Source organism: Rhineura floridana, chromosome 10 (genome assembly GCF_030035675.1).
Source record: "Rhineura floridana isolate rRhiFlo1 chromosome 10, rRhiFlo1.hap2, whole genome shotgun sequence".
Taxonomy (NCBI): domain Eukaryota; kingdom Metazoa; phylum Chordata; class Lepidosauria; order Squamata; family Rhineuridae; genus Rhineura; species Rhineura floridana.
The window spans coordinates 84,837,816-84,843,815 of record NC_084489.1 but is presented as its reverse complement, the minus strand read 5'-3'; positions in this window follow the sequence as shown (position 1 = coordinate 84,843,815).

Here is a 6,000-nt window from a genome sequence, read left to right as displayed (position 1 = left end):
TGGGTGTGGTCTTTTGGCTGTACTGCGCACCGGGCAACGAACCCATTTGGGAGACAGCATGCCCTCTAAAAGTTTAGAGGGTAAAGCATCAAAGCGAGCCAAAGAAAAGGCCCTTCTATACTTAGGCACAGATAACCAACTTAAATAGCGCATCCCCTCTTTGTGAGGGAAACCTATTAGACCCAGTGAACTGGGGGAGCAGGGCCGGAGGCTGCTACGAGAAGCTCTTGGTTATCAATATCAACTAATTGCTGTTTGACCATTGCCTTAGCCCTATTGAATTCCATAGAAAGCAGGTCAGCAGGGGAGACGCCTACCGAGGCAATTTTCTCCAACACCAATTTGGATCAAGATGAATTGGTGGGGTCACTCAAGACCTGTCTCGTAAATGAATCTTGAGAAAGCATGGAGCAACAACGTAGCCAATATTGAATAGTATAAGTCCATGCTAGACAATTTATGGAATTAAGGCCAGCCTCCAACATGAGAGTAGCTCCGGAGACACATCTTGGAACACCAAAGATGGATCTCAAAAAGAAAGTCCCTTGAAATAGGGGATCCAAATTGGGGCCCCGTATAGCATCATCGGGACTATTTTAGATCTTACAACACAAACTGCAGCTGGGACAAATTTCCCACCCTTGGAAAAATAGAAATGGGTTAACACACCCAGATTTTTCTCTGCTTTGACTTTAACATATTTAGCTTGGGATCTCCAACTAAGTGATTCATGGAACCAAATCCCCAGGTACTTGTAGGAGTTAATCTCTTCAATTCTGACGGGTCCAATAAACCAGGGGAACCTAACCTTTCTCCTAGAGAACACAATTACTTTAGATTTAGTGTGGTTGATTGTTAAGAAGTTGCCTTTGCAGTAGTCTGCAAAACCCGTAAGTAGTCTTTTTAGACCCAGCTGGGTTTGAGATATTAGGACCGTGTCATCTGCGTAGAGCAGAATGGACACTTTTGCAGACCCAAGTTTGGGAGGATGGGATTGTATCCTTCCCAAAGCAGAGGGAAGATCAGCCAGGTATAGATTGAATAGGGTGGGCGCAAGGACACACCCTTGTCTGACACCTTGTGAGGAGTGGATCTCCCTTGAGAGATGGCCAAGATGACTACATCAGACTTGAATGGAGGTATTATAATATAAAGCAGATATCAGAAACAGTAGCCTTTTCTCTATCAAAAGAGATTCTAATTTTCTCCATAGTCGTTCACGAGAGATGGAGTCAAAAGCAGACTTCAAATCAATGAAGGCTGTAAAGAGTTTACCCCCTCGAGGCTTAGAATGTTTATACACTAAATGAGCCAGAATGAAGCAGCGATCAAGAGTAGAACACCCTGGTTTGAATCCTATCTGCTCTTCTCCCAAGATGTTGTTAGCACTTAACCACAGTTTCAGCTTTGAGCTTAAATAACTGGCATACGTCTTCCCCACAATGGACAACAAGCTGATTGGGCGGTAGTTACTAGGGTCACTCTTAAGGCCGTTCTTATAAATAGGAATAATATAAGCTCTCAGCCAGGTTGTGGGGATTATTCCCGATTTATTAATTAACGTAAAAAGAGAGGCCAGCAGAGGAGCCCACCAGCTGATATTGCATTTCAGCAGCTCTGGGGGAATACCGTCTGGTCCGGGGGCTTTGCCCACCTTTAGTTGAGTTAGTAATTCCGCGATGGTATTAGTATCAATGGGGGGCCACTCAGGGATGTCAGTCGACAAAAAAGGGGGGAGCTTAGTTTTGATGAATTTGGATCGTTAAACACGACCCGAAAGTGCTCCTCCCAGATGTTAGCTGGGATATCACAATCAGGGCTGCCATTATGGTTAGCCAAGGCTCCAGAGACTAGCTTCCAGAAAGACTTGGTGCTTCGCGTGACAGTTGCAGCATTTAGTTATCAGCATTTGCCATAGATCCCTGGTGGCCTCGTTTTTCTTCCTGAAAATGAGTTTCTTATACTCTTTTCGTAACACATAATAAGAATGCGGAAGTTGGCGTTCATTATTGCTACGGTAGCAACGATAGGCAGAGCGAATTCTCCTCCTGAGATCACTACAGAGTCTGTGAGTTCACATCCCCGCTCGTGTCTCCTGGGTGTAAAGGGCCAGCTGAAGATCACTCCCACAGGGAGTGGCTCAGGGGTGACGTCCCCGCCACCTGTGCAGCCGTGGGCAAGCTGCATAGTCCCAAGGAGCCCAGTGGCCCCAGCTGGCAGTTGCAGACAAGGAAGGGGCTGGCTTGTGCAGCTGTGGCAAGCTGAGCAGGCCGCAGCCAGCTGGGGAGGACTAGCCTCAGAGGAAGGCAATGGCAAACCCCCTCTGAATACCACTTACCATGAACACCCTATTCATAGGGTAGCCATAAGGTGGGATCGACCTGAAGGCAGTCCATGTCCATTTTTTCATCTGTTCAATCTCCTTAATCACAGACACCCAAAATCTGTGAAATTTTTTTGACACTCCCACTGTGTATGTATATACGTACCAATTCTTTGACACCCCCTCCAGCACATTGAAGATGTTCCTGGATTCATCAATGCTATTTTCTAGGTCTCAGATCCCACTGATATATGATTTTCAAAGGCAATTCTCCGTGTTTAGCTGCTATTGTTCAGTGTGGTGGCTTATTCCCTTGTGTTATCCACTCTTCCCTATCTATTCAATAATCTCAAAAAGGTTTTAAAGCTTCTTTTTTTAAAAAAAAATGATTTTAATGGGGTTTTGTTTTAATATATTTTAAAAGCTTTTGTTTTTAAGATGTTTTAAAGTGCATTTCCTCCTCTAGGATGCACACCTTAACGTGGTGAGGGGGTTTGAGCGTGTCGAAGAAGCAGAGAGCAATGCCGTCAGGATTCTAGACCAAGAGGCTGGACTCCTAGCAGGGGCACCCATGGCCGAATGGTCAAAGCTGAGACACCAGACTAAGGTGCATCCAGACCCAGAGGAAGGCAGTGGTAAACCACCTCTGAATACCTCTTACCACGAAAACCCTATGAACAAAGTATCCAAAATGCAACATGAGATAGTGCTGGAAGATGAGACCCCCCAGGTCAGAAGGCATTCATTGAGCTACTGGGGAAGAAAAATGGACAAGCTCGAGTAGCGCTGTGACTAATGATGCAACTGGATCAAAGCCAAAAGGAAGCCCGGAGGCTGATCCACACAGATGTGAACGGAGAGTCCTTTGTGGCATTAAAAAAGCCCTGTGCATCATGAGCATCTACAAAATGCTGGATTTCTTGAGCTTTCTTTATCCACCAGGTGTTCTTAAGTTCTCTAGTTCTTCTTTGGACCTCAGCATTTGCTCTGGCATAGATTTTTTTCTTAGCATCACAGTTAATGTCTTTTTGCCATATCTGGAAGGCTTCTCTTTTCTGGTCAATGATATGTTCAATCTCACTATCATTCTCATCAAACCAGTCCTGATGTTTCTTAGTTAGGTATCCGGTAGTTTGTTCACATGCTGCAATAATGGAAGTCTTCAGTTTAATCCAGTGTTCCTCAACGTTTTCAGGGAGTTCTGTAGGCAGATGTTTCTTGAGAGTTGTTTGAAAGCAAGCTCACTTAATAGGATCCTGAAGGGCTTGGATGTTCATTTGACGCCTTGGTTTTCTTCCTTGGAGCCTATGTTGCAGAACAATATTAATGGCCATAGTGGATCGAATTAATCGGTGATCTGTCCAGCAGTCATCGGCACCCGTCATGGCCCTGGTGAGGAGTACATCATGATGATCTCTGGCACGGACAATTACATAATCCAGGAGATGCCAGTGCTTCTACCGAGGGTGCTTCCATGATGTTTTAAATTTATCTCTCTGGTGAAAGAGTGTGTTTGTAATAACAAGATTATGCTCTGCACATTTAGTCAGAAGTAGAATGCCATTCAGGGTGCTATTGCCAACTCCTTCTTTCCCAATGGTTTCTGGCCATAAATCAAAATCACGGCCAACTCTTGCATTGAAATCACCCAGGAGGATAATTTTATCCTCCTTAGGTATCTCTGATAAGAGGTGTCCAGCTGGGTATAAAAATTTTCCTTGATGTCTTCATCAGCATCTAATGTTGGTGCATAAGCACTTAGAATAGTTGCGTGCTGGTTTTTGGCGAGTTTTAATTGGAGAGTTGAGAGTTGTTCATTAATGCCAATAGGAACTTCTGACAAGAGCTTCACAAGATCATTATTAATAGCAAAGCCTACTCCATGTATTCGTCGTTCTTGTTCAGGCAGTCCTTTCCAGAAGAAGGTGTAACCTCCTTTTTCTTCCTTCAATTGTCCCTCTCCTGCTCTTCGAGTTTCTTGGAGTGCTGCTATGTCAATATTAAAACATCTCAACCCCCTCGCAATGATGGCAGTCCTGCGTTCAGGATGTTCACTATCTGTATTGTCCAGCAATGTCCGTATATTCCACTTTCCAAAGTTCATATGTCTTTTGCGACCGCTAAGTGGTAACGAGGACATTAAACTTGTCAAGGATTATCAATACTTTGGCACAGTCATTAACCAAATGGAGACAACAGTCAAGAAATCAGAAGAAGGCTAGGACTGGAGAGGACAGCTATGAGAGAACTAGAAAAGGTCCTCAAATGGAAAGATGTATCAGTGAACACTAAAGTCAGGATCATTCAGACCATGGTATTCCCAATCTCTATGTATGGATGTGAAAGCTGGACAGTGAAAAAAGCGGCTGAGAGAAAAATAAACTCATTTGAAATGTGGTATTGGAGGACAGCTTTGCACATACCATGGAGCGGAAAAGACCAATAATTGGGTGTTAGAACAAATTAATCCAGAACTATCACTAGAAGCTAAAATGATGAAACTGAGGTTATCCTACTTTGGACACATAATGAGAAGACATGATTCACTAGAAAAGACAATAATGGTGGGAAAAACAGAAGGGAGTAGAAAAAGAGGAAGGCCAAACAAGAGATGGATTGGTTCCATAAAGAAAGCCACGGACCTGAATTTACAAGATCTGAACAGGGTGGTTCATGACAGATGCTCTTGGAGGTCACTGATTCATAGGATTGCCATAAGTCGTAATTGACTTGAAGACACATAACAACAACAAAGTGCTTTTAGTATTTTTGTTTCCCACCCTGGGCTCCTTCTGGGAGGAAGGAGATATAAATTTACTAAATAAATAAATAAATAATAATTAACTGAAATTAATAACAGAAGGGGGGTGAGAGAGGGGCTGCCAAGGTGTGAGAAAGTCACTGACGTGTACAGGTGCCTCTTTGCTTTTTTTTATTTCTGAAGTGCTGTTTGTTGCTAAAGGCAGCCTATATTCACTAAAACTGCAATCCTAAGCATGTCTACTCAGCAATAAATCCCACTGAATTCAGTAAAGCTTAATCCCACTTAAATGGCATTAGGATAGCTGCCTTAATCTGATTCCTGTTTGAATTTTAAAAACCAATGGAATGTTCCACTCATTATTGTTCTTTTCAAGTGGAAAAAACTGGTCTCCCTTATTGCCTGTGATTGTATCTGTGCTCCTCTGTTAAAAGTCCCCAGCCTCTTTGTCAAAGTGGGGAGAACCATGATATGCTAGAGAAAACACTGTAAATCATAAGTACATCCACTTAATACTTAATCAGATGACAGATCAGGGTGTGCCTGTCTAACACCCATTTCTAGGCTGTCAAAGGTAGCTGTGGTTTTTCTCTTGTTTCTGCCATTCATGATATTCCAGTATTCATGTTTTATTTCTACATCATTAAGTTCATGCTCTGTCTTGGAAAACATCCAAACAAACAAACCTGAGGCATTTTAAATGGAAATAATTGCTGGTAAAAAGCTCATAGGAGTGGGGTTCTGGCCTATGGTACATTATTGCTGAGTGTTTTGGTTGCCACTTCTGCCATTTAGTTGGTATAGTACATAATCTGACTGCAACAAAGAGATATGATGGAAATGTTTACCACGTGGGCAAAGCATTTGAGCAATCATGAAAGGTAGGCATCAATACTACTTAGGTATCATTGTTACA